The sequence below is a fragment of the Epinephelus lanceolatus genome, chromosome 1, assembly GCF_041903045.1.
Source record: "Epinephelus lanceolatus isolate andai-2023 chromosome 1, ASM4190304v1, whole genome shotgun sequence".
In the NCBI taxonomy this organism is placed as follows: domain Eukaryota; kingdom Metazoa; phylum Chordata; class Actinopteri; order Perciformes; family Serranidae; genus Epinephelus; species Epinephelus lanceolatus.
Window position 1 is genome coordinate 48,332,506 of NC_135734.1, and position 8,041 is coordinate 48,340,546.

Sequence of the window (8,041 nt, forward strand, 5' to 3'; positions counted from 1 at the left end):
CATTCTGCTTTCTGTTGTTGACATTTACTGTTGTTTACTGTTGTCTGTGTTATGAGCCAGTCCTGAAATGACTTTAACATCTTATTTCATGATGCTGCAGCAAAGACAATAAAAAGAGTTTTGCAGGTGAAACATCAACAGCCAGAGATCAACATAGTTAAATCTGTTTGTCAGGACAGTTGTTTCAGTCTGATTCATAATTTGTTTATACAGTATGTCTGTGCTCATTACCTTGTGTTCAACAAGTTCTTATTTCCCCTGTAGGCAGATGACAAACAGCCATCTCCAGTTCTCTTTAATTGTCCCAGGGAGAGCTGAAAAATATATATGTGCTCTGGTCACAGCGGTGCTTTCATTCTCATGATTGTTAGAGCAGGAAAAAAAATGTCAACACAGTGTGAAGCAGAATTTTCTTTCTGAAAATAGGGAGGCAGCAGAGTTATAAGGTAGTTCCACTCTCAGACTCAAGTGATCATCATGAGACAAACAGACAGTGATACAGAAATATAAATCAACTCTGAGAGTCTGCTTTGTGCTAAAATGCTAACATGCGCATAATGACAGCACCCCAAGGCCGGTGCCACTGACATCGCACCTGATGAAGACCCTCGAGAGGCTGGTCCTTACACATCTCTGCCCCCTTCACTACCACACAGCCCACGCCTCTGAGTGACAAGTTGGAGCACACAGGGGTGGACCACAACCTGACAACATGGATGCTGGATTACCTCATCAACCAACTGCAGTATGTGAGGATATGAGACAGGAAGTCGGTTATGTTAAGGCATAAAAACCATTGGGGTAGAAAAAAAATCATATTTTGGCCTAAAATACAAAAAAGCTGCTGGAAATTAATTAATTAATTAATTTTCCGTAACCGCTTACTCCTGTTGGGGATCGCAGGGGGTGGGAGCCTATCCCAGCTGACACTGGGTGAGAGGCAGGGTACACCCTGGACAGGTCAGCAGACTATCACAGGGCTGACACATAGAGACAGACAACCATTCACACTCACATTCACACCTACGGACAATTTAGAGTCACCAATTAACCTGCATGTCTTTGGACTGTGGGAGGAAGCTGGAGCACCTGGAGGAAACCCACACTGACACGGGGAGAACATGCAAACTCCCTACCCCAGGGTTCGAACTAAGAACCCTCTTGCTGTGAGGCGACAGTGCTAACCACTGCACCACCGTGACGCTGCTGCAAATGCAGCAATGTAAAAATGTAAAAAAACAACTGCTTTTCGTGGCGTTATCCCGGCTAAAGACAAAGCGATGGAACACCCATGTTTAGTAGCTAAAAAGTCACTGAAAGATGCAGCAATGGCTCATTGGTTTCAAACAGTTGCCTGCAGCTTGGCACCATCCCCTCCATCTCTCGATGACAAAGTCGCTCATATACCAAGAAACGTTGGAATGATTCATTTGAAACGTACAAAGGAGGTATCGGATTTGTAGTTTGCAGATATGTACAATGAGCTGTTACCATCTTTAACCCCATGTGTGTTCCAATACCCAAACTACCATACTACTTAGCATGCCAGAACAACATTTAGAGAGTCCCAATACATAATATGTCAAATGTGGTATGCCAAAATTCTACGGCAGCATGCTTCCTCTGTGCAGCAAAAGATACATCACATCAACTGAGCCACAAACAGATGACAACATATTGTCAGCTGTCAGAAGCCACAATTATGAATGTCAGCGCATTCAAGTGACCAGTCGAATAATAACAGAACTATCGTTTAATTGAACAATATGATGATACAGATAATCAATAAAATGACCTCACTATGACAGTAATCTAAAAAGTTATATATAGCTTTTATATACTTTTATTTCACAGACAAGAAACATTAAATTGTGAAAACAATAAAGCCTTCATATAAATAGCATTTTAAGTCTTGTGTGTGATTTATCCTGGCTTCATATGAGCAGAGGAAATCTCTGCTCGTCGCTAGGCTAATTTATACAATGTAAAATGCCATAGGCTTGTGCTAATAACATTAGCATGTTGTATTTGTTTGGAAAATGTGTCCAGATAAAGACAAGTGTTTGTCTGTGAATGCTGCAAGTTACAGTGAAGCTGATTTGTGTACTTGTGTTTGAAACTGTCACCATTAAGCCATGTTTAATGTGTGTTTAATGTGTGTTTTGAATCAACTAAACTTTACAGCGCTTCACAGAAACCTCTGCCACTAACTAGTGTTTTGGAGGTGTAACTGCAGAGTTACACAGACACAGCACCGCACAAGTATAAATCCCCTTGACAACTGCATAAATATTAGTTATGTAAAGTCATCTAGTGGGCTGGATTAGACCCTTTGACAGGCTGTTCCTGGCCCTCAGGTCGTATGTTTGACACCCTGCACTCGAGTAAAAGTCAATAGGTCACTAAAGTCAGTGGGATTCATCATCTGTGGAAAATAACATTGCAAAATTTCACAACAACCCATCCAGCAGTTATTGAGATATTTCATATTGGCATCCTAACACGCTGAATCAAGATGGTGAACACATCAAACACTCCTGTTACACCTGCATGTTAATATATTTATACTATGTCATGTTAATGTCAGGGGAGCGTGGCTTTTCAGTGAGAACAACATATGTCAGAGCAATCAGTGTGTCATCTAATGAAAACAAATCTGCCTCGTCTCAGAGCCTCCTACGTGCTTTCTGCTTTATTATTCAGACTCATTATTATTCAGACAATGTGGTATTTTGCTCTCAGCGATTCTTTTTAAACCTGCAGACAAATATTATTCTGTCTCTTGATTCTGTTTGTCTTGTTTGTCTCTTTAGGCAGTCGGCACACGTCTTCTAATTCAGATTCAAGCACTGAACTCAACTTCATTCATTAACATATTTTTATGCTCCGAGACGTTGTAAAACAAGAGCATTTGAGTTCATACGACCACACAAACAATCTCAGCCCGTTTTTTTTCTTCTGGAGGTAAATAAGAGGCAGAAGGTGAAACGGAAATGTGAGTGGGAGCGATGGGGATGTAAATAATGCTCACAGCTCACTCACAGTTTCACCTGACATGTTTCCTGTTAGTTTTAACTCGAGGTCCTGACAGAGGCAACATGTCTGTAGGAAACACATTTGACTTACCTTCAGCAGGTGGTTACAACTGATTCTCCTCAGTGGGTAGAGAGAGAAGGGAGGCTCTGCTTTTGTCTTGCGGGAAGCATTACCCTGCGACAATCATGAGTCATCCTGGAGAGGGAAAATGATACAACTCAGAGGGAGGGAGACAACAAGAGACAAAGAGCGACATGCAGACAACTGTTTAAAATCCAAACCTGACAGACTGACAGTGATAATAATGAGAGAGAAGGAGGGACAGATTATTTTTAAAAAGTCCTTTCTTTGTTTACACTGGTATCAAACAAGGGACCCCTTAACTCACACAGAGACGGAGCAAGGACCCCCTACTACATATATTGTATAAAATTTGGTCGCACGTAAGACAATTGACCCTTTGCTAAGCCTGCCCCTGGACGCAGACTGACCAATCATAATGTAGCATCAGGATCAGACCAGGATCCGGCAACAACACAGCTGTGCTCCATTGACTCTAATGCAGTTGTTTCAGATTTCCTTCATTTTCAGGCTGGTTTTGTGGATTTGGAGCTAAATGTTGTGCCTGGGGCACGTCATGTATTAATGATACTCGTTACCTGGAGAGGTTGGAAAAAGATATACGTTTCTTCCTTGATCCAAAACCAAAATCAAACCCTGAAAAGTGTAGGGTTAGCTAGCTAGCTACTGAAGATATAGCCTACTGAATGTATACACATGCTGTTTTTGCTCCTTAATGATTATAACAGTGAAACAAAGACTGACCCTGCTGTACAGGAACCAGTGAAGGGAAGCAGGGAAACTTTGCTCATATTCAACCAGCTCTGTGTCATCACAGTGTGTCAGACGAATGTTGTTTGACTTCCCCAGAGATCCCTGCCCGTCCAGCAGCGGAGGCAGTCCAGGCAGCAGCACGGGGGTGAAGCCAAACACGGTTCATGTGCACACACTGCGATGCCACACAGCTGGTTCAAGATCAGCAAAGTTTCCCTTTATATTCATTGTCTTGTGTGGCGATCAGCAGTGATGTGGTGGTTCACTTTTACACTGTGATCTGTAGCCTATAGTTCGGCTTTAGCTTCTAACTATCTTTGTCTTTTTAACCTGTTGTTGCTGCTGAGTCAGTTTGACATCCTGGATATATCCTTCAAACACAGACTGTAGACCCCTCTGTCTGCTTCTCTCTGGAATCACTCTTTAATTTTTACAAAAATATGATTCTTCAGTGAGTGCAGTTAGTTACAGTGTGGGCTCCATGCTTACTGCGACAGCTTGTTGGACCATCACAAAGGTGCGGGGCTTAGTGAAGTGTTAGTTCTCTGTATATTTTGAGGTTGTCTGCCAGTCGCTGCCAAGTCAGCAGCAGTTGTAGCATGGCTAGGTGTGTTAGCTTCACTCTCCACACTTTTCGCTGGTGGTTTTCTGTGTGTCTTCATTGACATAAAAAACACTTAATTTTGGCTCACAAGAACATCCATCCACTTGGAATAATACTACAGCTAATTATTTTTTTCGTCCTGCTAGATCCATGACCCTCCACAAGATAGGGATTTCAAAATAAACGCTTGTAAGAATACCTGTTTACCTTACATTAATTTGTATTTTCAGACATGCTTTAATTTTGGGAAAAAAAATCAATCAATAAATAAAAATTTAGATTATCAAGCAGTAACTTGGCACCACTTTGCTTTAACTCTGAGGACCCCCCCCTGTTGAAGACCCAAGATTTAGAATAAACATGGCCATATGAAACTTAAAATCCACCCATACTCTGGCTTTAAATAATACCACACAAAGATGAACTAACTCATGACAAGAAACATTTTCTCTCGTTTTTTTCTGCCTCTTTTAGACAACTTTGCCTTTTCCCTTTGTTCTTGCCGTACCCAGTGCCAAACATTTAAGTGGTTATGGACCATCTACTGTCAAATTTCCTCAATAAAACATCTATTTATTCAAACAAAGGTTGAACCCTTTTTAAATTCTGCAAAACAATGGGAAAATAGTTGGAGACAGTTGTTTAAGTGCAGCTCCAATCGTGGGTGTTGGTTGTATACTGCTTACATTCTAATTAAGTCGACTTTTACTTTTATAGTTTAAATTTTTATCTCTCTCTGTGTATCTGTACTTATTTCTGTCCCTGTGCTGCTGCAACACCTGATTTTTCCCTCAGGGGATCAATAAAGGATTATCTTATCTTGTGAAACAGTTTGTCGGCTCGTTTTGGTCTACTTCCTGTTTCACCAGTTATACTTCGGCCAGAGCGGCAGAGAAAGACTAAAACTAAAAAAGACAAAAGGGGGATAAAAGACAGACTGACAGATGGATTAACAGATGGATGGAGGGGGTACCTGTATTATCCTCCAGCTGTGTGTGTGTGTGTGTGTGTGTGTGTTAGGCTCAACTGGATTACCGTTATCCTCAAACACACTTTACCGTTGTTATGGATTAGCTCCAAAAACTAACTTCAGACAGAGAAACAACTGTAACTCGCTCACTCACACACAGTCCTGTCTCTGTGTCTCTGCAGGCAGCGCCTTTCACCTCCAGGCTTTGTGTCTGCTCTCAGCAGTGACACCTGACACAAACAGGTGTGTGTGCCTTTCCGAATCATGTCCAATCAGGTGGATCACAGATCACAGGTGGACTCTCCAACCAAGGTGGTGAAACATCTCAGAGATGATTAAGAGAAATGGAAGGCATCTGAGCTAAATTTAAAGAGTCTGAATTGTTATTGTCAAAGTTATATTTCAGGATTTTCCTTTGAACAAATGGGCACAAAGTTTGGGACATTTACTTTTTCATATTTTTGTGTTGGCCACTGTCGTTAAAAGGCCATCTGCAATGAGCAGCACTGGAAAAACACTGATTTTTATTTAATGTGAAACTGTTTTATTCAGTGTTTTTACCAGTTTAAATCACCTGTTCCATTTGTTTTGGAGGGGAAGAGACCTCTGCGGATAACTCAGCTCCTGGTAAAAACCTCCTGATTAATGACCACTGAAGAAATTCTAACTGGGAGAAGTTTCCGCTGGTTGCAATCTGCAATCCTCACAGCTAAATGCCACTAAACCCCCCTAAATCTAACACACCATTCCTTTAAATGATTTCAGAGTAGGAGTGCAACATAAAAACATGTTTAAAGAGTGAATACTTTCTAAATGTACAGTAGAAATAAAAACACACACACACACTCACCAATCTCGTGTCGGTCATCACATGAGGCATGTCTGCTCTGTAGCTGTTACATGGAGACACTGGAGGAACATGTTTGGGGTTAATGACAGGAAGTCAGTACGATGACGTCGCTCTCCTTAGCGTGGAGTGGAGTCAGTTTTACAGTAAATTTACTCCAATTTCCGTGAACAGAAACAGACAATAAATGACATGAAGCATAAACTTAAATGGACTGTTCATAGTTAAAAATCCATGTTTTTCCTCTGACCTGTCATGTTATTTATCAGTCGAGACGTTTTGGTGTGAGCTGCCAAATGTTGGAGATATCAGCCGTGGAGATGTCTGCCTTCTCTTGAATATAATGGAACTAGATGGCACTCGGCTTGTGGTGCTCACAGCGCCAAAAAATACATTTGAAAAACTCAACAGCAATGTCTCTTTCTAGAAATCACAACCCGGTTACTCAAGATAATCCAGACATCGTTGTGAGCAGTTTAATGTAGGAACTATTTCCTTTCTACCGAACTACACCCACCAAACATATCATCATGCAAAAGGAAGAGGAAGAGGCTTGTGCTCGGGATGAAATATAAATAATAATGGCGTCCTCCTCGGTTGAGCTGTAATGTTAGCAAAAGGATCAGAATACATCTTTCTCTCCTGCTAATGGTGGTATTGAACCTGCAGCCTGCGTGGCTACAACTGCAGCTGAAGTTTAAGAGTGAAACACAAAGAGCAGTCAGACTCACTGGATTTAAAAACAACAACAAAACAGAAATTTTATTGGTCACGTTAACAAAATCATACTTAAAAGTCATCAGCGTCGTTGTAACATACAGTATACAGCTCCTCAGTATGTACAGGAACAGGGCATCTTTACACCTTTACAGTGTCACATAACATGCAGATTCACCAGCCTCCACACAAAGCAGCGCTTCATAAACTATGAGTGGAGATGGGCCCGTTTCTCCAAATCATGACAAGAAATTCATATATATAATTCATATATATAGATGTATGCATTTCTGTGTGTATTTAATGGATCACTGTCTGGAGTGAGAATATATTATCTTTGTCTTTCTTCAGCTATAGAACATTTAAAACTCTACATTCATCTTCAGTAAATTTCAAATTAGATATTTTTCAGTTAAATCTCGAGGGGGATTTAAAGATATGTAAAATATTAATGAAAAATCGTCACAAATGAACACGTCAGTTTATGATATGACTCTAACAACATACTGCTGTTACACACTGTACACAACAAACTGTGCTCTTCACATAAAACGCCACAGAGCAACCCAGGGGTCTGTGTAGCTGAAAGCTTTTCAGTTAGACTTTGATTGTTCTGTTATCAGGAGGGAAAACTGATTTAAATCAACACAGAAGTTCACTCTTCACTCTGATTTAGTAAGAACAAATATTTGGTTTCTTTGTGTCATGTGTGCCCAATTCAATGGATTCAATCTATCTATCTATCCTTGAAATTTGGATATCAAAAATGATCAAACTTAATGTGTAATAATTCTAAGTGTTTTGTGTAAATGTACTGCCTGCAGAAGCAAACAAGAGACAAAAGCATTTTGATTTTTATGACCACTGAATACTTATGTATGAAATTTAAACACCAACAAATCCATCGCATTGAAATATTTTACTTTGAAAATCATGTATCTGAATGTATATGTTGAATGAATTTATGTTATATAATTTCTTTCAGTGTCAAAGATGAATTTGAATAGATTGTTTCAATGGTCAAATTCAGATT